We start from the raw sequence: 24,964 nt of genomic DNA, 5'->3' as shown, positions 1-24,964 counted from the left end.
TTCCTGCACATAGCTCTTAGGAAAGGGAGATCCCCTAATCTTCTTGGGTACTGAGAAGATGGTTGAAAGCACAGAGGACATTGTAAATGGTCTTGGAACTATGGGGCTACGTCTATACTGCACCCTTCTTCTGCAAAAGCTTATGCTAATGAAGTGCGGAGTAGAATATCGCCGTGCTTCATTTACATAATTAATTAGGGTCCGTTTTTGCACACGAGGCTTTTGCGCAAAAAGGAGCTTTGTAGATGGCTCGTTTTTGAGCAAAAACCCCCTCTTGCACAAGAGCCATTCTTCCTCATTTTTTCAGGAGAACACCTCTTGCAGAAGAGGGGGTTTTTGTGCAAAAAGGAGCCATTTACATGGCTCCTTTTTGCGCAAAAGCCTCTTGCGCAAAAATGGCCCCAATTAATTATGCAAATGAAGCACGGCAATATTCTACTCGGTGCTTCATTTGCATAAGCTTTTGCAGAAGAAGGGTGCAGTATAGACGTAGCCCAAATGTACTGGTGAAGGAAATTCAAATAAACTGCACACTGCTACAGGGCATAAGACACTGCTACAGGGCATTGGAACTCTATTTCAGCAGCACTAACACCACTACGAAGACTAAGCTAAACTCTCTACTCCAATTTAAGGACTGATTGTTTATGCACCCCAGGCTACATTAGTTCTTTTGGTCATGGCACCACATGGGGTACTCATGGTGCGCTATCTACTGCAACCCCCATCTGGACACATTCATCCTTTTTAGGCTGGGTGTGTTTAAAAGCACCTAAACACTGATTTTCACAAAACAGCTTCTACAATCCATTTGCACCAGAGAGGAAATCTTCTTTTAACATTGAGCACTTTCGTTTTTTAAATAGCAATGCAGCTGTACACTTTCCCCCACAATTGACCATAACGGGATGACTGGCCTAATATAAAACAAGGCCTTGCTCCTCCTATGAGCTATGGTAGAGAGATCCCTAATGCCTGCATGGATTCCCACTGAGATCAGTGGGGGGCCTTTGTTGGAGTGCAGAGTTTTGCTCAAGGTATTGCAGCTTGCATAATTCACCACCACTGTAGATTCAAAAGAAAAAACCTTCAGTTTCATCTGACTTTTTCACTTCATTAACAAAGTTTGATGAGTCTAGTTTTCATTTTTAAAATGCTTGCAACCAAACTTGAACCTGTATAGACAGTTACTGAAAAGAAACTAGAGGGAGTACAGGAACTGTTCATTACTGAGCACTCTCTAAGGAGCAGTTCTACTTGGGAAAATAGCAATGTAAAAATGGCTTTTTCTTTACTCAGCAGAAAATTGGCTTCCCTACAGTATTCAAAGTCCTATCTGCTTTACTGAGCCATGATTCTACTCTTGTTGCATTTCATCAGAAGAATTATTAGCTAGGGCCCTCAATCTTGCAACAGACAGCATGCAGGTTGAAACACTTGTACACAGGTCCAATTCACTTTAATGGGGCTCATCTACATATATGCAATGCTTTGCCATGTTCGGTTAGCTATTGGATTGAGGTTTTAGGGCCTAAGTGACGTTAAATGGATTTTAATTCAGTCCATACAGGCGCATCCCTCCAACTCCTTTTGTGAGCACCTCCCTTACTCAAATCAGTATTTTGCATCATCTATTTGATTAATCGATAGGGCACCTACGGCTGTTCAAAGGCGAAAGTGCCCTGTGGAGACTGGGAGCAGCTGGGGACTCCCCTGCTGACCTTGGGCTCCATGCAGCGATGCCTCTTTGAAACGTTGCGGGGAGCCTGGCATCAGGCTCCTCATGGGAAGCCCAGTGTTAGGTTCCACCCGGGATTTCAAAGCAGCAGCACTGCACAGAACCTGGGGTCAGCAGCGGGGAGACCCCAGCTGATGGCAGGCTCCTGGTGGTGGTGCTGCTGGTTTGAAACACCGCCTGCAGCCTGGGGACACCCCAGCTGGTTCCAGGCTGCATGAAGTGTTTGAAAGCGGCAGCGCCACGTGGAGCCCGGGATCTGGCCCCAGACTCCATTTGGGGCTGCTGCTTTGAAGTAACCCCTCATCTCCCCCACTCCTTGTTCCCTCTTTCTGATAGAGGCAGCAAGGGGAGGAAAGTAGGGTTGCCAGTTGTCTAGTATTGACCCAGACAGTCTGGTATTTTCGCCTCCTGTCTGGTAAAAAAATTCAGAAAAAACCAAACACCTAAAATGTCCAGTATTTTCTGATATTTTTCCCAGCCAGGAGGCGAAAACACTGGGTGCTTACCTGGTTCTGCAGGGGAGCTCTCTGGCCCAGAGCAGGAAGACAAGATGACGGACAGCTGCCGGCAGACCTGTTAGAGCCAAAAAGCCTCAAAAGCATTTCTTAAAGGAGCCATGCTGTTTATTTTTATTTTTTGCTTAATAACTCTCGGGGTTTTTTTTTTCTCAACAGAATTTTTTCCCAGGTGGGTTTTCTTTTTGGGGGGTGTTGGTATTTTTGGTTATACCATCTGGCAACCCTCTGGGGAAGCGACTAGTCAACTAGCCTGACAACTATCCGATAAGGATAGTCGACTAGTCCACTAGCCATTCACTCATGACTAAAGATTACAGCTAGGAGCCGAAAATCAAATTGCAGGGCCAAATTCTGTCCTCGGAATCTGTCCTGGGGACGCTCATATGCAACTGAGGGCAGAATGTGGAAACTTCACCACTGAGGCCAAGGCACAGACCAGAAAGACTGCGCGTTGACTACCAGATCTGGGGGCGAGTTTGCAGGCCTGGCAGCTAGAAAGAAAAACCTGTCTTTTTACTCGTAAACTGAGCCCATTTGCTCCGAAAGCCATCCAGCTGCTTAGACCTGCACTTTCAAGTATCACATACTCTTATTTTCTGTTGCAGCGTGCGACGTGCTTAGATAACATGTCTACGCAGCTCTGGAGACACAAACCAGCATGCGATTGCTATCTTTGTGTGTGGGTACACACAGCTGTCCCTACACACGCAACATGCTGGGGAGGGGGGTCTCCTCGCAGGCTATGGTATCCGTCGTGGCTTTTCCAGTGCTGCACATGTGCCCAGAGAGCATGTGAGGGGTTTATTCCAGCTCACCCATCAGACTGGATTTAATGCCAAGAGGGTATCTGCGGCTACAGAGCTCCGCGATGTGATTCAGTGCAGTGTGCAACAGGGCTTCACAAAAACCGGGAGAGGGGGAGGGGGGGGGGAGATAATTCCGTCGGCCATTGGATCTGGAAGAAGCGCCAGGAGTCCAAAGAGAGAAGCATTATTTGTTGCCTAGCAATAAATCCGCCTTGACATCACTCCCGCCTCCCCCCGGCCCGAGTGCAGGGCTTGCGCGGGAGGTGGCGGAGCGGTGGCTGCGGGTCACGTGCGCTCACACGCGGCGGCACACGCTGGCGGGCATGTGAGCCAGCCCGGCTGCGGCAGGCAGTGGGGCCGCGGCAGGGAGGCGCCGGCGAAGAGCGAAGGCGGCGGCCGCAGCGCTCTCCCTCCGGCGCGGCTTGGCGCCCTCTCCCTGCGGAGGCGGGGCTGCAGGGTGCGCCCCAAGCAGCACGGGCCCGATTGTCCCCTCGCTGCCCTCCAGAAGCGTATTTCGCTCCTCCGTAGCGAGGGCTGCAGCTGCGCAGCGCGAGGGGCTTTGCAAAGTAAGTACCAGGCGCCTTCCTGGTGGGGAAACTGAGGCACGGAGCGAGACGTTGGTTCTTTTCTCCAGGGCGCTGGACAGGTCAGTGGCAGCACCAGGAGTAGCGCCCACGTCCCCTGGCTTGCAGTGCAGTGCCCTGGCCACCTAGTTACTACAGATCTTACCAGCTATTGATAATATGGCTGTAGAGCCCTGTAAATATCCGCTTTATATCCGTGGGTATTCACATCCATGAATATGGTTGCAGCATTTTTGTGGATAAGGATGAGGGTACAATTTTTGTACCTGTGCAGGGCTCTGTATATCAGTGGACAATGTGCATTCAGCTCAGCCCCTCCTTCAAAGACTAAATAAGCACACAACTCTTCTGTCCTGATTCTATAACAAACATTGACATTTACATCTACCATATTGACTCATCCCTAAAGTGGGTCTGATCCTGCCAACACTTACACACACCAATCATTTTACTTACCACTGACTTTATTGGCTCAGGAAGTAAAGTAATTAGTATGTGAAAGGATTGGGCTCTGTATAGTATCTTTGAAAGGTACTCAACCCAGGTGGGAAGATTAGCAATCAACTGGTTTCACAGTACATTGGCTACACTAGTAGTGGTTGTACTGGATGAAATTCTGGGACAGATCAGTGGGGGCAACATGCACGTGGGGAAAATGCTAAAGGATCTTTAAAAGGCCCAGTCAGGGGAGGTGGGACATCAGTTTTGAAATCCCATGAGAGAGACAAAACCAGTTAGATAGACCAGTCAGTTTGGGGTAGTCCAATGTCCACTTTATGTGTTGATGTTCTTTAAGGAGACCTGAATTTGCCTTGATCCCTTAGCATGCCCCTAGACATCCTGTTTACATGCAGTGAAATGGCACTTGTGGCCTTTGGATATGTCTGTATGTCCAACAACTCCAACAATGTCATCACAGATTACAGGAGACGATACGTTGCGGAGAGGCAGTACTCAAGGTTTAAAGTGAGTTAGATCCAGGGCCATGACATTCAAGAGAGTCACAAAATGTGTTTCAAACAAGGTTATAGTGTAATAGTATGTAAATACGGACTGGCTGCTTTCAGGAACAGAAAATATTGACTCAGAGCTACATAGCTCCTGAGACCATAAGTTGAAGGATTAAAACACCACAACCCAGGGAACTGTTTTATTGGCAGGTATTTTTTCTCTGATACTATTCTCTAAATAAGCCTGTTTATTAGTTTTGTGAGGATTCACTTTTATCCCTGATTACTTATGGTGGACAAGGGAGGCTGCAGGATCTCCTCTCTCACTGACAGGGAGAGTATCTAAAGATACTTTCCCCCCTTTACCTCAAGCAAGAGCACACTGTGGTGGAGGGCAGGGACAATCTTAAGAGCCCACCTCTTTCACTCAGTTTTGGATGGGTTTTTTTCTACCTCTGTAGTTGGAATTGTCACGGGGAATGAGACCTGGGCGTTGAGGCCAGCACTTGTTCCTGGTAAGAGTCCCTCTCTCCTAGGGACATTTGAATTTGTCTGGCTCCCTTCCCCCTGTGGGGAAAATTCATGTTGAGGAGGACGGAGGGACATGTGGGGAAATTCTTCTCTGTCAGATTGTATCATGAAAGGCAGCTTTGGACAAGAGCACATCTTTTCACTAACCATGGAAGATTGTTTCCAGCACACACAAATAGAATGGGAATTGTAGGGCCAACGTAATATACACAGTTGTGGAAGGGCTTCTCTGGGAGCAGCAGGGATTATATTAAACTAACACTGTTGCCTTCTCATCTTGTAATGGTGTCTGCTTGGGAGGCCTAAACGTAATTTTACATTTTCTCGCATTAGCAAATAGAGGCTAGTAAGATCTAAGAAATACTCCGAGGCTATGTCTACACTATGGGGTTTTTCCGGGATAGGTATCCTGGAAAAACTCCGCTGCATCCAGGAAACGCGTCTGCTCTTCCGCTTTATTTTGCGGAAGAGCAGATGCCCTCTTTTGGAAGCCCTGTCTTCCTCCTCCCACGAGGAAGAAGGTCTCTTCCGAAAGAGGAGACTTTTCAGAAATTTGGCCCAGTGTAGATGGGCCAAATTTCGGAAAAGCTTCTTCCTCAAAAACTATCGGAAAAAGGTGTGCAATTTGTGTACCTTTTTCCAATAGATCATTGTAGTGTAGACAAAGCGAGAAGTATATTATTGTGGAAGCAGCAGAGAATTCTTATAATGGAGTGTTCATTATGGTTGCTAATATAAACTTTTATTTTCAGCCACTTTCTGAAACGTTTGTCTTTTGGCCTAAATTTTTCCATGACATTTTTGTGCCGAGTGGTGAAATTCTGAGGGAAAGTTAAAACAAAAGGGCTACGTCTACACTGTAGGCTTCTTGCGCAAGAACTATTTTGCGCAAGAGTTCTTGTGCAAAAGGTCTTGTGCAAGAGTGCGTCCACACTGCCACGTGCTTTTGCGCAAGCGTGTCTGTGGCAGTGTGGATGCTTTCTTACGCAAAAAAGCTCTGATGGCCATTTTAGACATAAGGGTTTCTTGTGCAAGAAACCCCAATTTCCCGTCCACACTGCCTTCTTGCGCAACAGCTCTTGCACAAGAGGCATTATTTCTCATGGGGAGAGGAATAACTCTTGCGCAAGAAGCACTCTGTTGCGACGCTCTACTGTAAATTTACTTGAGCGAGAACGTGCATGCAGTGTGGATGCGCCTGCTGTGTAGATGTAGCCAAGGAGGTTGTTTTGCCATTTCTGAGCATGAGAATACTGGAAGAATAAAATACTTTTTCTCCATTCTTGTGACCTGGATTAGCAGCAACATGGTTGAATGTTGAAAAGTGAAATACGGCTGGGCAGTAATCCACACGAAGGAGTAGATTTTTTCTGGGAATTATTTTGGGAAGGTTGTATGGTCTGAATTAGTCAGATGAGATGATCAGAAGGGTTTATGCTGGTTTGGAATCTATGATGCCCTCTAGTGTTGCAAAGGAAAGTTGTTTTGATTTTATGAAGCATCAAGTACTAAGCGTGCACAGATTTTTTTTTTCTTAAAAAGGAAGACGTTTACCCATATCCAAAGTTTTATTAATTGAACTGGGCCTCGGAGTCAGAAACTGAAGCTATTTTTCCTATCAAAAACTTTGTGATATCATAGACAAGTCACTCAATTTCTCTGTACCCATCTGTAAAAGGGGAGTAATTAAATTTTCTCCCTCCAAAACTTTGCCTGGCTTGTCTATTTACATTGTAAGTTCTTCAGGGAATGGACTGTCTCTTGCTATGTGTTGTGTACAGTGCCAAGCACAGTGGGGCCTTGATCTTGGTTAGACTGCCTAGATGTTACCGTAGTGTTATATATGAAATAATGCCAAGCTTCTTTAGTTCTAATGATCTGTTGACCAAAACAAAATGTTCTTTAACTAACCAAAGCTTTAGGAAACAACTGTTTGGTTTTGTGAGGCAGTGGAAGAGAGAGATGCTTGTACTTTAAAAATAAATTATGTATGTGAAATGTATTCTGCTAGCACAGAGTAACAGCCATGTCATACCTTGTTTCCTGATAGGGAACAATAGGTTAATATTCTTTGCCATACTAATTCAAATACAAATACAAATACAAATTTGAGGATGCAGCCAAAAGGGTAACTGGTGATGCTGGGCCAAAGAGCTTGAAATTGATGGCTGAATGCTTTCCAGACTCACAGAAGTCAAAGTACTGAAGTCATCAGGAGTGAAGGGCAGTCATCACCTTGCAGGCTAGAGCCTTAAATCAGAAATAATGAGCCAATTGCATCTCATTATACTAATCTCCTGGCTTCAACAGACAAATCTGGTCCAATGAATTCAAAGGGAGGGTTTTCATATTAAGAATGTTTTGGGCTGAATGTGTTTCATTTGGGAAGAATACAGACTCTCCTGCTTCAAGGCATGATTCAACCTCTAACTGAGGTATCAGGAAGAGATTTCCCCTGGGAAATTTGTTCTATAGCTGCTTACTTCAGGGTACCTTGTACCTCTGTCTGAAGCATCAGGAGCTGGCCACTGTTTGTTGTAAATTATTTTCCTGATAAATGTATTAAGATTTCCCAAGACGCGGTTTCCACATAAGCATTCCTTTAAGCGTTCAAAGGCCATGGTGGTAATTACACCCAAAGTACAAACATAAGCATATTGTAACTGCCACCCAGCAGCTTTGAACCTGGAGCTTAGTATAGGAGCTTCTACAGCTTGAGCTGTAAAGCCAGCTGGCTCTCAGCTTAATCTGTAGAGCTCACTCATTCTTATCTCTTGCTGTAAGTGGTCTAGGTGCCACTACATGGGACACTGAACCACACCCCATAGGTGTGTGGGTTACAACATCACATGTCTATATTCTGTGCCCTAGCAACAACAGAGTAATAAGCATAGACCAACATACTCATGAACGGATCGGGTCCAGGAGTTTTATGATGTGACTTCAGAGAAGTAAGGAAAAGCTCTGAGACAGAACCCCCTAGAAAACCCAGCTTTGTATACACTGCAACAAACAAGTGATGTTACCGCTAGGCACTGTACCTAACCCAAATATAGCTGAGGCAGTTTTAGGGCTGAACCTTTCCCCCTTGGCTTGTTTAAGAGAAGATTCCTGGCTGGGCCTCTTTCTTTTCAAAGTTTCCATCTTATCTCAATTGGCCATATTTCTCCCGAGTTCCTGGACTGAGCATTTCTATCAGTAATTTACTGAATCTGGTGCCCTGTTAGCCATGTTTTCTTTGTTTCTGTTACTTCAACTTAAATCTTAAATGAGATAACATTGGTACTTTAAAAGTCGCTACAGATTTAGCACAAATAACTTTTGTTTCCCATGATCTCATCCTCTAAGGTGCTTTGGCCTACCACTCATGTCAAGCTCCAAAACTCAGTCTAAACCCATAGCTATGGAAGTCTGATGTGGGCTTATATTTCTACACTGTTGGAGCCAGGATACTGTATTAGAAGGCCCTAAACACCGTACCTCAGTTTCCCCCACTTCCACATGGGGATAACAAACACTTTCACAGGGTGTGCAAATGATTCAGTGAACATACTTGGAGTGTTGCAGGATCCGTGTCTGGAACAGTGATAGAAGCCTTACTCAATGTGAATAAAAAGGGGATTGTAAAAGGAGAAACTTGCCTCAACTCAGGACTTTTTAGGCAGCTGTTAAAACAAGTAACAAAAACATTTAATAAAAACAATCCTGTTGGCTCCTTACGCTTCTTAGGCAACTAGAGGCCCTTGAAATGTGGTTTTGTACCCTTAACAATACTCCCGAGGCTTGTGGTAAGTATAATCACAACATGTGGAGCCATACCTTGTGCGATGCAGCATCCCCTTTTGGCTATAATGGGAGACAAATATGCTCCGAGTCAGGGAGCTCATTATGCATGCTCACTTATGGAACGCAGAAGGAAGAAACTAGATTAAAGGAACACCATGTAAGAGGACATGAAATGGGTCTGATTCACACCTGTGCAAAATGAGTATAAAATGCTTAATTGTGAATGTCTGTACAACTTTCAAATTCTGTTTGCTTTTGAGAAGTTGTATTATGAAACAGTTCTGTTTCATGAGTCCACTATATATAAGTGGACCCACTGTTGCTGGCAGGTCCTGTAGCAAGAACATATCAACAGATACAAAGGAAAACAACTATGGTACTTAGCCCTTGCAAAGGTTATGCAAAAGAAAACAGCTGTGTCCTTGGGAAAAAAAAACTGTACAGCTGATTCCTCTGGGAATAGAGAGGGGAAGGTATGAACAGTGGAAACTTACCTGGAGTAGAACAAAAGAGGCCAGGTGACCAAAAGGAGTTTACATAAAGAAACATACAGGAACAAGAGATGTTAGGAGAAGGAAGCATAGGGATGAGAGAGCAAGGTCATAGAAACTGGGTGAAGGGCTTTAGGAGGGCGAGGTCAGCGATGATGTAGCAGCTTCATTGGCTAGGGGACCGTGGCTGCTTTTCTGAACCCTGATGGAATCTGGACAACCTAAGGAATTTGGGCCCCAGTTCAAAGAATGCCCTGGAGAGGTGAGGCAACGAGGCAAAAACACATGTTTAGTGTATGAACAGTTCTCTCCTGTGCTTTACGTGATTAAGTGTAAAAGGCATTAGGCTGTGCAAAGGCTGTGTGTTAATTGTTGCATAACGCCTCTGTGCCCTTGAGACAGCAAACTATAAACCAGAAGCTTTACACCTTGTGAATGGAGTTCTGGGAGAAGGGTGTAATTAAGTTACTGGGGTATTCTGGGGTCCATCGCTGCTCTGAGAGATTTAGGACATGTGGACAAAGCCTCATTTCTGAGAAGGGTAAAAAGCTGAGAGTCAGTGCCCAGGAAATGAGCCCAAGAGAGATGTCAATAAATGACCCAGTACTACAGCAGCTCCAGAAGCATGAAGTACCAGAGCAACAGATCTTGCCATCTAGACAGACAAAACAAAAGATGAGGAAAAGGAAGCAATATTATTTACACTTTATAGATGAGGCTCTCAGGCACAGAGGGATTATGGAACTTATCCAAGGTCACACAGGAAGTCTGTGGCAGAACTAGGAATTAGAGGTCATCACAGAGTATCACCTCAGCCTGAGCTCTGAGTGCAATGTGGTGCCAAATGCAAAGAGAAGCTGAATACAGGTTAAGCTGAACAACTGGAACTTTATTAAAGCCCATGCACCAGAGGTGTAGTGAGGGTGATATGCACCTGGGGGCAAAGGCAAAATTTGCATCCCCCTCCCCTGCTGCCATGAGGCACAGCCCAGAACGTGGTGCATGGCTGAGCCCAACCCTGAGAGGAGGGCAGGGGGACTTATACCATGTCTTTCCCCACCCCCTCCAGTCTGGGGCTGGACCCTCACATGCACTAACCTGCCAGCAGAGATGGAGGAGGGTCCGGCTGGAGGCGAAGAGACGGGGAGAAGGCTCCAGCTGGCGATGGCAGGCGGAGGAGGAGCAGGTGAGCTGAGGGATGATAGGGGGAGTGGAAGGGGACTAAATTGGCACCTCCCCCGGGGTGGCATCCGGGGGCAACTGCCCCCTCCTCCACTCTCTCGCTATGCCACTGCCATGTCCATGGGCTGCCTTGCTTCTTGGCAGCTTCTCACACGTCCTGTTTTTCTAGTCTCTGTCCTCTCAATAATAGGGTCTCCAGGGAACATGAGCCTTTCTGATGTCAGATCATCCCTATTTTATGAATATTTTTATAGAAACATTAAAAGCAGTTAATTGTTGCTCAGCTCCCCATTTTGTATCTCTGGCCAGTAGCTGCTATCACATAGCTGAGTTGGTGATAGTCTTTATCATAGACCCCTTCGGTTACATTGTCATTTTGAGATAGCTTGTTCTCCTCAGCAGGTGACCATAGTGGGAATGAACCATCTCTGTAACTTATTTCCAAGTTTAACAAACTATGTCATTGTACAGTATCCTACTTCCCTGTAGGTTTGGCTTCAAGGTAGGATTACTAACCCTCTCAGTGTGGCTGGGAGTCTCTTGGAACTGGGCTGTAGCTTCTGGAGTCTACTGAAGTCAAACTGGGAGATTTTAGGCTGCTAGAAGTCCAGCAGTGCAGTGGGGCTAAGGCAGGCTCCCTATTCTCCTTAGCTTTGTGCTGTTCCTGGAAGTGGCCAGCATGTCCTTGCAGCCTCTGTAGGGGACAGGTAGCTCCACATGCTGCCCCCGCTCTGAGCACCAACTCCGCTGTTCCTATTTGCCAGGAACTAAGGCCAGTGGGAGCTGTGGGGGCCAGGCCTGCAGGGGTAGCAGTGCATGTGTAACCCACACACCTAGTGTGGGTCACTGGCCCATGCAGTGGCACAGCAACAGATAACAAGAGATCTCTACCGCATTAGCTGAGCGCCAGCTGGCTTTTAGCTCAAAGGGTAGAGGCCCCTATACTAAGCTTCTGAGTTCCTAGGTTCAAATCCGCCTGCTGGTGGTTGCATATGGAACCATCTTGCCCCCCACCATGCCCCCAGGCAATGAACATGCCAACCACTCCTGTGAGCAGTACAGTGCCAGGTCGCCTTAGGCCATGTCTCCACTTATTGGAGGATTGACCCGCTAAATCAAACACTAAGGGTGCCCCCGTTGGCTCCAGTACTCCTTGCTGTTGTGAGGAGTAAGGGATGTCTCATTCAATGTGAGTATTTCCCTCATCAACCTTCTGCTCTGGAGATGGCTCCATGCTCAGCTTATGGTACGTCAACTCCAGCTATGTTATTTACGTAACTGGAATTGCATGCCTTACGCCCACCTTTTCCCTGCAATGTAGACCTGGTTTTAGCTGCCCCACTGGGGTGCCACCTGGAAGCTGATTGAGGTAAGTGCTGCCCAGTTGGAGCCTGTACCCAGAACCACCTCCTACACCCCAAACTGCTGTCCCAATCCTGAGCCCCTTCCCACATCCCGAATCCATTGACCCCAGCCCTGAGCCCCCTCCAGCAAGCAAACTCCTTTCCAGATATTGCACCTCATATCCCATCCTGCACCCCAAATCCCTGCCCCGACCTGGAGCCCCCTTCTGCACCCCAAATTCTTGTTCCAGCCTGATGCTCCCTCCTGAACCGCAATCCCCCTGCCCTAACCTGGTGAAGGCGAGTGAGGATGTGGAAGAATGAGTGATGGAGGAAGGTGGGAAGGAGTGGCTAGCAAGGCTAGCCATCAGGGCAGGGCCTCAGAGAAGGGGCGAGGGGCAGGGAGCGGGCAAGGGTCTTTGGGTTTGTGTGACTGGCCAGTTGGCAACACCAACTCAAGCCAGCTTTCTGCCTCTTCATTCTTTGTAGACTTGGTCTGGGTGTTTGTGTCTGCTGGGTTGTAAAAGCTTCCTGCTCCTTTGGTTCTCTTGCCCCCGCTTGGGTAATCACCCCATTATACCTCCATTGACTCCTATGGACCACATTTTCTGGTGTTTCTCTTAAAGCTGGATTGTTGCAGGAGTGCCCGCCTCCAAGGTTGGCTGGTCCTTAGCTGTAAGTGCCTGCTTTCTCTGATTGCTAGCCATCTCCCTTCTGTGGTATCGTCTTCATCCATCTGGTTACAAAAGGGCTTCTCTAATTAGTAATGGAGTTTTGGTATTTTTTCCCATCTGAGCTTGTGCTGGACTGTTACGGCAAACCTGTGATGGAGCAGTCCTGTGCATTAAAATTGCTAACAATGGCTCAGAATCATAAGAAACAGCCTTTTCTGATTCCACTGTACCATTGCTCTGTGGGTATTCTGGGAAGAAAGTGTGGTGATCAAAGGCCAACGTGCCTCAAAATGTCTTGCATTCTTCTAGCGCAAATTGGGGTTTGTTATTGGTGAACACAGAGTTCAGAACGTCGTATAGCACAAAGTGAGCTTTCCGTTTGCCAATTGCTGACTTGCTTTTTGTATCAGGCAACTCTCAGAAGTTTGAAGAGTAATCTGTAATCAAATATTACTTTTTATTGAAAGTAAATAAGTCCATGCCCATCTTTTCCCATTGTTGAGTGGGCAGTTCATGTGATACCTGTCTCTTTCTGACAGTGGTTCTCTCTTTGACAGGTGTCACATCATTCTATCTAGCAGCAAAGTTGCATTCTCATTAATGGCCAATAAACGTATTTTGAGCCCATTTAAGGCTGTGGTCAATGGACAGGTGGGAAGCATGTGGTTTTTTGCACAAAATCCTTATATTATGAGGCAGGGACAAGAGTTTTCTGTCCTCTGTCATACTCTGTTTAGCTATGGTGTCATTTTTTTTAGTTCTCTCTCTTTTTTTTTAATTGAGGTATACATTTAATTTGAGTCTATAGTATGGTGTTTTTTAAAAAATTCCTTCCAGCTTTCAGGCATTTCACTTTTGTGACTGTACCTTTTAATTTCTATTTAACTAGTTTCCTCATTTGTGTGCAGTTCTTTTTTTGAAGTTAAATGTGTCTGTGGTTGGATTTTTTTATTACTCCCCCCCCCTCACGGATGTTACATTTAATTAAATTATAGTTGCTATCACTGAGCTTTTCAGCTATAGTCACCGCTTGGACTGGATCCTGTGCACCACTTAGAACTAAATCAAGAATTCTCTCTCCACTGGTGGGTTCCAGGAATAGTGGCTCCAAGAAGCAGTCAATAGTGGTGCCTGGCAATTTTATCTCATCATCCTGTCTTGAAGGAAGATGTACCCACTCAGTATGAAGATTTTTGAAATCCCTTATTATTATTATGGAGGTTTAAAAAAAAAATTATAGCCTCCCTAATCTCCCTAAACAATTCAAAATCACCTTCACCATTGTGGTCAGGTGGTTGATAGCATATTCCTGCTTCTGTACTCCTATTATTCAAGCCTGTCATTTCTACCCATAGAAATAATATGGTACAATTTGATTCATTTAATATTTTTACTGTATTTGATGCTATGATTTGTCACACATAGAGCCTCTGTGAACTATGCTGTCATTCCTATATATTTTTATTATTACCATGTGATCATTTGCATTGCTTATCATTGTTCCACCAAGTTTCTGGGATGCCTGTTATACCAATAGCCTTATTTAATACCAGGAACTCAAGGTTACTCATCTTAGTATTCAGTCTTCCAGCATTTGTACATAAGCACTTATAAAATTTGTCAATATTTAGTTGTCTGCCTTCATGTTGTAATTGAATGGGACTTTTCATTTGACTTTTTCTCTTCAGTTTCTCCCTGTACTTTATCAACTTCTTGCCTTGCCTCTTAACTAGAATATAGTGAATCTCCAGTAATAGCTGGGTTCTTATGCCCTGCCACATCTCTCAAGCTTTCTCCCAGTGCTTAGTTTAAAACCTTCTCTTTGACCTTTTTAATTTTACATGCCAGCAATTTCCTTTTTAAATTAGGCGGAGCCCAGCTTTCCTGTATAGGCTCCTCCTTTCCTAAAAGGTTCCTCAGTTCCTAGTAAACCTAAAACCTTCTTCCTCACATCATCATCTCATCCCCACGTTGAGACCCTGTCTGTCTCTGCACATGGAACTGTAAGCAATTCAGAGAATGCTACCATAGAGGTCCTAGAGTTTACTATCTTATCAACCTAAATTTGGCTTTCAGGGTCTCTCTCCGACCATTTCCTGTGTCACTGATAGGGTAGTACTATATGTATCACAAGCACAGGCTCCTCCCCAGCACTGCACAGAAACGGGCTTAGATGTTTTGAGAAGTCTGCAACCAGCCAGCAATTCACCAGGCATTTCTCTATGTCATTACAAACCCAACTACCTACATTTGTAATTATTGAATCCCCCAGTGCTGTTACCAGGCTTTTCTTAGTAACTGGGGTGTCCTCCTCAGGAGGGGTGTCCTCAGTGCAAGAGAATATCCTGATGTGATCTGGAAGGAGGGTCCCAACTGTGGATCATTTCCCATTCTCTAGTTTGATGGTCTCCTCCTTTTAGATTTTATCCTCAGCAGCAGAAGGCTGTCAGACTGTGGGTGGGACATTTCTACTCTGTTCCAGAAAGTCTCTTCTATGTAGGTCACCCTTAATTCTCCATTTCAGTCACTCTGGTCTCATGAACCTGTACTGTGTCTCCAGGGGCTATTGGCTTCTTGCATGGAATGCACACATACGCCACCTGCCCACAAGGCCTGTAATCGTAAATACTGTGTTCAGTGCAATAAAATAGACAGACCACAACTCTCCTGCCAAACTTCTGCCTCCCCTCTTTTTACGCTTGTGACTTTTTTTTGTTTGGGGGCTGGGTGTTTATTGGCCTGAGTTTACAGAATATTTAAGTGTGTATGACTCCCTTCCTCCCTCACAAAACTCCTGTTTGCAGTTCCTGTTCACTTAGGGACAGGAATTTGAAAACCTCTAGTCCCCCTGAATAGGCCTGCCACCTGGATAAGGGATCAGGCTCCCTTTCCTCCATGGGTTGAAAGGAGAATGGGATCACCTGTATTAACCTCAGCATGCTCATAACATCTGTGGTGCTATATTAAGACAACTATCATCAAATCTCAAGCTTCAGGTCTCAGTGGGTTGCCTGCTGGATGCAAGAGGGAACATTTTTTTCAGCGCACAGTGGATCAGATAGATTCTTGTTTATTTTTCTCTCCTACCTTCCTTTAAAACACTAGAGATCAGGGATTGTTAGAGATAGGACACTGGCTGGGATGGAGGTGACACAGGGAATTCTTTCTAGTTAGCTGATTGGTGTGCGTTACTCACTGATTTGGGGTCATTGTGGAAGGGGCCCTCAGCTCAGGCAGGCAGAGACCATAAGATGTTTTTTTCATCTTTTGCAACGTGGGATGCATGGGATGTGTGTGTGTCACTTGCCAGGATCACCTGGGCTTATCTCACCTAATCAGTGCCACTGCAGAGATCTGAGACAGTTGTGGCACTTTAATCTCTCCTTTTGGGACTCAGGTTGGTTCTCTCAGGGCTTACCTGTTTTGGTCTAACCAAAGGCTTTGGGTATTAGGGTGCATAGGTGAAATGTAATAGCCTGTGGTACACAAAGTATCAGGCGAGATGATCTGATAGTCCCTTCTGGCCTTAAACTCAGCATTTGCATTGGTGCTGCTTCAGCTGTATGTTCTCTGTGGCTAAAACAAAGGGCTTCAGTCTCCAGCATTGTCATTTTGGCACCATCTGTAAGCACTAAAGGACAGACAGCTACAGCTATCACATATTCTGTCAGCAGCTCCCTGATGAGAAAAACTGCCTGTTGTTCTACTGCAGTGGCAGGGAGGTGCTGCTGTAGGAATGCCAGAAGGTATGACTGCCCTCTTGTGTAAGTCTTGTGGCAATTGCAATAACTCAATTTTATAGAGGCAGAAGGCCAGATTCCCAGTTGCCCTGACTTTTGTGTAATAATTTTCATCAATGCAAAATGAATAAGTCATTACTCTGCTAATTTAGGCAGCCTCTTGCTATCACTGTGCGCTAGTGTGAATGGACCCATAAGCTGCATGGCAATGTCTAAAGTGATGATGCAAGTTAGTCAGGGTAAGATGACAACACACTGTAGTTATGGGTATATCCCCGTTCTCTTAATTTCCTTTAGGATTCTCAGAAGGGTAGTTCAGTCTCACTCACTAAAATCCACTGTAAGTTGAATCTTATCAGACAAGTTCATGGCAGGTGAAGCACCTGTTTTCCACATTAACAAATCAGTTTGATTTATTTGTATGCAATTAGAGTATCATTGTAAAATGAAGAGTAGAATTTGTCAGTCACTTCACTGCCAACAACACGTACGCACGCGTGCCTGTTTATAGTGCTCTCCAATAAATGGACATTCAGGTAGATGGAAGCTATACTTTCTTTACATCATTCTGAAAGTGAAAAGGGGCTTCAGTGTAAATGAGAATCAGATTATATGGCTGCATTATTAGAAAGCTACACTTTTTTTAAAAAAATGTGAAGGCTGTTAGTTAACTGACTTTTTTGGTATTTGAATATAAAGGGCAGAATTTTCTTACAAGTGGAAATTAGAGTTTTAACTTTTTCCCCCAAACTTATTCAAATATGGCAAGTATTTGTATATACTCCTACAACCCCATTAATGCATTTCACAGCGCTCCCTTTCCCGCTGTTGTGGTAGAGCAGAAGGCAGTAGGCTGGGAGAGGGCGGAGCGGAGAGGAGCAAGCTGCCGGGTCACTCCAGCTGCGATGGTGAATATGAGAGGAAGGGGGGAGCAACCCCAGCTTCTGTTGTTCTGCACTAGGCATCCCCATAGTCCCCTGGCTCACATTGCTTGTAGGAGGGGGCTTTGGGCAGGGAAGGGGCAAAGCAGGGGCTGGGCTTGGGGGGCAGGAGTGGCACAGAGGTAGGGCCAGTGGCAGAGGGTATGTAGGGCGGAGTGGTTGCCCTAGGCCCTGCAGCCCCCTAGGGACAGCCCTGATGAAGAGTAAAGCAACAGAATCTCACAAGTAAATCGTATCAACCTCATTTCTTTGAGGAGGAAAGCTGCCTAGTGACAATACAGTAGGATGTGTAGGGCAGAGGTTTCCAAGTTTTGATTTTTGCCTGAGCATGAAACCATTTTCTGTCCCAACTCCATAATCTTCTGCTTCTCAGAATATTTTATTCTGTGGGCCATCGGCTTAAGGACCATTCCACAGAGATAAACCTAATGGTTCCTGTGACATTGAGACACAGCGAGTGGAGTCCCCTCAGTCCAGCAATAGCTGTTGGAATATAGAGAGTACAACACCTTCATCAAAACGTGCAGAGGATATAGTGCAAGACACCTGCAAGAAGTACATTGGACAATGGGATGAAAGTACAGGGCACACCCAACTGGTGATAAGGGAAAACAGTCAAGAGCCCCAGATGAATTCCAGGTTGCCTAATGTACCTGGCAAGGAGGCTGCACTGTTAGGAGTTATGGCACCTATGACCCCTGGGGACCAGGAACCATCACTGGTGAAGACAGGGTAGGAAGTAGCCCAAAGGAGTCAGACTTTACTCTAGTGGGTGAACTGGGGAACCAGTCATCATGTTTCAGGAGGAGGATTCCTGTTGACTCTGGCAAGCAACCCTGTCACTGCTAGGACTTTGGGCTGAGGATCACCCCATTTCTCCAACAGGCCAATAGGCCACACAGTCCCACAGAGGCACATGACTTTATTGACTCCAGCCATGGTGCCACGTGGCCCTGAGTGGAAAAGGAAGTTACTCACCTTGTTACTCATAATGCTGACTTTCTATTCAAAGCCTCACACTTCCCAGGAACAAGCCATTCTACATACTCTTGATGTATGCATGGCTTTGTCCTATATAGACTGCACACGACCCTTTCGCAAACCTCACATTTTATTCATCATGCTAGCTGAACGTTCTTGTGGAACACCTCTCTCCTCTCAGCACATCTCCAAGCTGATTTAATCTTTTATTACCCACTGCTATTCTCTACAGGGCAGACCTCTTCCTACACCTCCCAGGGCTCATTCGATACAAGCTATAGCAGTCTCAATGGCGTTCCTCAAAGGGGGTCCCTCTTAAGGACATTTGCTGTAACGCCACTTGGTCATCTAACCATACCTTCATGAGACATTTTATGCAGTCACCACAAAGATGACCACAACTTCCAATGTTGCCAGTGCAGTTCTTTACACAGCTTACAAGAGTTAAACTGAAGCCCTCCTACCATCTTTGGGTACCGCTGTGTAGTCTTCAACAATGGAGCATCCACGGGAACATCGCTCAAAGAAAAAAAGGAAGTTACGTACCTTGTCCAGTAATGATGGTTCTTCGAGATGCATGTCCCCAGGGATGTGCCATGTCCCATCTGTCCTCCCTTCTTCTTCAGATCAGCTCTATTAGTTGGGCCATAAACAAAGAAACTGAGGGCACCTGGGCTGGCTGTACATGTGAACTGCAAGGAGCGAACGGCACACACCCCTCACAGCGCATGTGCGGCCTAGCTAGACACTGCTAGAAAATTCTCCGATCTGCAGTGCCGGGATGAGCCCGACACCAACAGTGGAGCACCCACAGAGACATTACTCGAAGAAGGGCTGCTTTATTGATTCTGGCCAGTAGGCTGTACTACTATATGACCTAATGGCTATGGCACAGCCTTTAATCTGCCTTTTGACCACGTGACATAACCACCTGCAGTGGGGTGTAACCTACCCTGTGGCACTTACCTAAAAATATTCATTTTTAAAAATCAGTCACTATGTCAACAGGAAGCAAATATACTTTAAAAAAATACATTAACGGTGATTACAGCCTGTACCTTGCTGGATTACAGTTGTATTATGTGCCATGACTGATACACATTTCCCTGCCAGATGAACTTGGGAAGTTTGGTATGCTAGGTGAACCACTCTCAGCTCTCTGATATTGATATCAGAATATATAAAATATAATATAAAAATCACGCGCTTCATTAGCATGATCTCGCTGGCACGTTACTCCGCTCAATAGTAATGTTAGTTCGAACCAAGGGGTTCGAACCAGCGCTCACTTTCACTTTAGAAACAGCTGGTGTTCGGAGTAATGCGCCAGCGAGATCATGCTAATGAAGCACGGGATATTTAAATTCATTGACTATTTCGAATGCCTGCAATTGCATCCCTAGTTCGAGCTAGGGTGCAAGTGTAGACATAGCCTAATCTCAGCCATTCCTCTCACTGGGTAAGGGAACACAGCATGCGCACACCCAATTGGAACTGACATGCGCAAACACTTGAAGAACTGGGAAATAAGTGTCCACATTACATTGGCACAGCTGTAGCATTTCTAGCTTTATGAAAATATGCTTATGAATATAATATAACTGGAATATGCTTTATGAAAAATACTTCTTGGTAGGGTTTATTGGAAAAGTTATAATCTGCTGAATGTGTATATTCCTGTATTTAATGTTAGAAATATGGGATGTATAAACCTGTGTTATTAAAGTAGCCATGCTAATCGAGAGCCATTAGTGATACTTCAGGATCTTGAGCCATTGGCAAGAAAACAATGAATTGTAAATGGACTTATTTTTCCTGTAAGCAAGAGAGGAACAGCTCTGGTTGGTCCTTCCAAGACAAGTGGCCATGTCACTTGATGCTGGGACCCATCTTCAATGCTGTACTTTTCCACTGAAAGTGAAAAGAAGTTTAAACTGAACACAAAGGATTCCTGTCTTTGGCAAAATCTCTATAAAGTGGGAAGCCAAACAAAAGGAGTGGCTGCCATATCTCAGGAAGCCCTCTGCTTACTACCCAAGATGACTGCTGGAAATATCTAAGCTTGAACAGGGTTAAGGACTGAGCCCACATTGTGAGGCAGTTCAATCTGTGAAAGAAGCTCATCAGAATAACTGAAGATGTATTCCACGTAATTCCACGTAACCAATTTCTTAGTATTTTCAGCTTTTCTTAGTATATTCAGCTTAGCTTGCTTGTTTTGTTGCATTTTGTTTAGTAGCCTGCATAGTTCTGTCTGATATCTCTTATGACCTCTTAAATCCTACCTTTCATACTTAATAAAATCACTTTTGCTTATTAAGAAACCAGTGTAAGTAATTCTTTTGTTGGGAATAGGCAAGGAGTCTGTGCATATATCTCTACCCTGAGGAAGAGGGCGAACATGAACTTAACTTGTATTAAATCCATCTTACTCTGTATAAAATCTACCTGGGGTTCAGATCCCATTGAGGCTTTTCATTTGGTTAATGAGTCCCTTTGCCTGAGCCTTTCCAGGGCTGAGCTGATCATAGTGACTGTACAGTATTATACTGCAAAGGGCTGTCATCCTAGCTCTGCGTCCATGCTGGAGGGGGCCCAAGGGCCTGGCTCAGCAGGATAGAGTTGAGAGGCGTCCCAGCAGGACAGGAAAGTTGGCTCAGTGGTATTTCGGCACATCAAGTGACAGTCACAAGGGGGATGGGAGGTCTCTGTGACTGAAGCCTTCAAAAGGCTCACTGAAAATGTGATGAGCCAGTGTGTTTTGTATGTGAGAAAATGACTGAAGCGTCTCAAAACTATCTCTTTTTGCAACTTAAAATAGCGATAAGCTGCCAAAGAGGATCATGAAATAGTCCTCACAGAGAACATGCAATAGCCTGAACCATCTATCTGATAACAGAAACCATCTTACCACATGGAGCATGGACACCAGGGGACTTTTTAGAGGCTACTTTCAACACATTGATCTTAATGGCAAAGATTATGATCTCTGATGCTGCTACTTAGAATACTAAGAGATGTAAATCGGGGGAAAATACAAACAAAATCGATGAAAACTTCCCTGGAACTGAAGGCCAACCTGGCTTTAGATTTTAAGTGGTTTCACAGTTAAAAATCCTTTTCTTATTACAAGTCACAGAGAACAGGGATGATGTGATTGATGGAAATGACCCATGTACCTTGTTGAGCTTTCCAAGGAGGGGTTCAGCCAGTGATTCATTTCCAGCAAGGGTGCAGGAGAATTCAGTTTACAAGGGCAGACACTTTGCTTTGCAACCCAGTCATACACAGCAGAAAAATTCCATCTCTCTGTTCTCCAGCAGAGTTTCACCATTACTGGCAGAAGAAAGGGGAATAACTGTCCATCAGCTGCTTCCTCCATCTGGATCTGGGAGGGTGGGGGACTAGATCAGGTCCTTAGAGCGGCCCTTTAGTCTCCCAAAAGTTTGATAATTTGCAACTACCTTGCAACTTGCATCTAAGAATGTTTTACTAGACTGCATCCCATGTCGGACAGGGAAAAGGAGGTACAGGGAAGATGTCCTTTGCACACAACAATTAGTCACACAGCAGTACACTTGTTGGGCATACAACCTTCAATTTTTTCAGGGCCCTTGCTCTAACTAAATGGCCCAACTAGTATTCACAACTGCACAGTAGTGCAGGGGTGGGCAATAATTTTTGATAGTGGGTCACTCCAAGATTTTGGAAAGTGGTCGAGGGCCACACTCTTCCATGATATTAATGGAGGAGATGCGGGATCTGGGTTGGAGGTTGGGTGCAGAAGGGAGCTTGGGTAAGGGACTGGGGAGCAGGAGGGGGACTGGAGGCTGGGAAGGAGTTTGGGCGAAGGAGATGGTTGTGACCTAGGGCAGGGGACTAGAGTGCAGGGGTTTGGGATGTGACCTAAGGTAGGAGGGGATTGTGATCTGGGGCAGGAGATTGCGGTGCCAGATCTGGGAGGGGGTATGGGTGTAAGAGGGGAACAGAGGGTTTGGGTATGTTGAGTGGGGGGGAGGGGCAGAGAGTTGGGGCAGGAAAGGGCTGGGTGCCAGAAGCAGGCTGTGGCCAAGAGACTTACTTGTCAACTGCCAAACTAGCCTGCCTGCAGAGCTTAAAATATTTCCCAGCCTGCCTGCCCATGTGCTTCATGAATAACTGAGCCCAGGAGAGGGGTGTGTGGTTCTTCTTGGCTGCCTGTTACTCCAACAAGCAGCTCCCATTGGCTGCGGTCTGCCAGAAACTGGCCAATGGGAATGTGCTAGGGGCAGGGCAGCTGCTAAAATTTCTCCCCTCCAGTTTTAAAACAGAAATGGAGTCCTGCAGCTGCATTTCTCCATGGGGCTGTGAGGCAAGCTGGGGAGCCTGCCTGGGGCTCCCCGCTGCTTCCGTGGGCCAGATTGGGTGGCTTGGTGGGCTGGATTCGGCCCACGGGCCCTATTTTGCCCAGGCCTGCACTAGTGTAAATAATCTTTGTACAAAGTATGCCTTGATAGGTATCATTTTAAAACTAATACTTTGCTGGTCAGTAACATCATGGTGAAATGTATGTAACATTCTATGGAAAGTCTGAATCTCCGCTGTAGGAAGTCATTATCATATACCCAGGACCAGATAGCCTTGCCTGGGTAAAACTAATCAACAAGTCTGTCCTGAACAAAGGAGTGTTTACATCACTTTAGTAAATAGGACTATCCAGACAGGAGGAGGAAGAGATTGCTAAAATGCAAGTTCTGTTTCCTGCAAACACCAGTGTGTTTGGGAGGGGAGAGAGAGCATAGAGACTCCTTCACTACCAGGCTCCATGTCATCTTCCTCACAGCTTGAATAAACTATACCTTGAGGGATTTGCTTCAGGAGAATCCATGTTAAAGGTTCACTGCAGTATAAAAGAACAGGGTAGAGAGCCCCACTTCTCTCTTTCAACAAAGATGAAGAGCCGCATTTTGGGGCTTCTGGAGAAACTCTGACCAACGGGAGGTCAGCAATTACCATCTCGCTGGAAGACTGGATGAGAAGAGCAAAGCCTGTACCTTGCTAGGTTAAGTTTTAAGACTTTTAATACATATTTTAACTTTTATTTGCTTGTGATTCTAACTTTCTCACATTTGAACTCACTTAAAATCCTGTCTGTTTGTGTTAATAAACTTGTTTTACTATTAAGCTAAAACCCCAGTGCTCTGGTTGAATTAAAGTGAATGTTAACTCTAGTTACCGAGGCAAGTTCATGGTTCTTTCTTCAAGGTATTTTATTAGCCCTCTGAATGATGCAGGAGAGGGCTGGGCATTGCATGGCACAGAGGTTTGCAAACGTTTAGGAGCAGAGATGTACTGGTGTTACTTGCTAATATTAAGCCTAGTGAGACCAGGATGGGTCTGTGATAGCTGGATTTTGAATGGGTGAATTGTAGAGCAGACTGAACACAGCATTGTAGAGCAGACTGAACACAGAGTGCACTTTGACAGCAGGCTGTGTGTATGTCCCAGACAAGAAGCCACAAGTACAAGCAACATTTAGGGGTACTCAGGATTAGAATATACACAGTGACACAACCTCTTACTGGTCTGAATTGCACCCCAGAATGTGACTATATTGAGGTCATAGGTCAGGGATGGGCAATAATTTTCAATGGGGGGGCCACTCCAAGAATTTGGTAAGTGGTCAGGGGCCATATTTTTCTATGATATTAATGGAGGGGATGCAGGGTCTGGGATGAAGTTTGGCTACGTGAGGGAGCTCTGGGTACGAAATTGGGGTGCAGGGTCAGGGAGGGAGATTGGGTGCAGGAGGGAGTTGTGACTTGGGACAGGGGTGCAGAGGGGTAGGGTGCAGGAGAAGGTGCCAGATGCAGGCTCTGGCTGGGAGACTTACTGTAGGCAGCTCCTGGCCAGTGGCCCAGGAGGAGCCTCAGACAGGCTCCCTGGCTGCACATACTGCTCAAAGCAGCTGGCTGCTGGGGCCAGCATGTGTCCCTCTGTGCAGCCTGTCGAGAGAAAGAGGTCTCCACCCCCTCCCCTCAATCTTTGCTTCCTGGAGACACACACACTGGTCCCAGCAGCTGGCTGCTTTGAGCAGCGTGTGCACTGTGGCAGCCATGGAACCCGCCTGCAGGTCCTGCTGGACTATGGAGGGCCGGACCTACATGTCTGGTGGGCTGGATGCGGCCCAGAGGCTGTATTTTGCCCACCTCTGTTAAAAGGACAATTAAAGCAACAAGTTTACCAGTTGTGTACTATAGTAAAACAGTTAACTTACTGTCACCATACTTGATACAATACTTAGGACCCCTCACTAAGCAGAAATAGGAACATAGCCTTTCAAAAGGTGCCTTTCCATAGGAGAGCTAATGAAATGATAAAGCACATGTTACTGGTCTTATGACATGCTGCAGTAGCCCTCACTAGCTCAGCAAAGCCTCAGGCACAAACATTGTATCGTTTTATTCTTTGACGCAGAATTAAAGAATGGAAACAGCCCTATTGGGTAGTCGCTTCCTACTAGGAAACCCTGTTGGTTTACATGCAAGCTAAACTAAGGATGGTGCCTCCTGCAACACCAAAATTCATGCTGCTCCAAAATTCATGCTGCGCTTCAAGCATAGCTGCACATTAGTATGGTAGCAAAAGGGCTCAGAACTGTTGGGGACACATTGTTCTCTTCAGTCTACGAGTATCTGGGTCTCAAACCCCAGCCTGCAG

The 24,964-nt window shown here is 45.6% G+C and overlaps 1 long non-coding RNA gene across 1 annotated transcript in view; it reads left to right on the top strand.

Annotated features, from left to right (window-relative positions):
• Positions 1 to 3,378: 3,378 nt before the first annotated feature.
• The window catches only part of LOC142818523 (uncharacterized), a 51,995-nt gene continuing 30,409 nt past the window's right edge, over positions 3,379 to 24,964 (top strand). Inside the window, exon 1 of the long non-coding RNA XR_012896027.1 lies at positions 3,379 to 3,628. This is a non-coding gene — a long non-coding RNA (uncharacterized LOC142818523). The remainder of the gene's footprint in view (positions 3,629 to 24,964) is intronic.

This window comes from Pelodiscus sinensis, chromosome 1 (genome assembly GCF_049634645.1).
Source record: "Pelodiscus sinensis isolate JC-2024 chromosome 1, ASM4963464v1, whole genome shotgun sequence".
In the NCBI taxonomy this organism is placed as follows: Eukaryota; Metazoa; Chordata; order Testudines; family Trionychidae; genus Pelodiscus; species Pelodiscus sinensis.
This window is presented reverse-complemented; position numbering and strand designations above follow the sequence as displayed.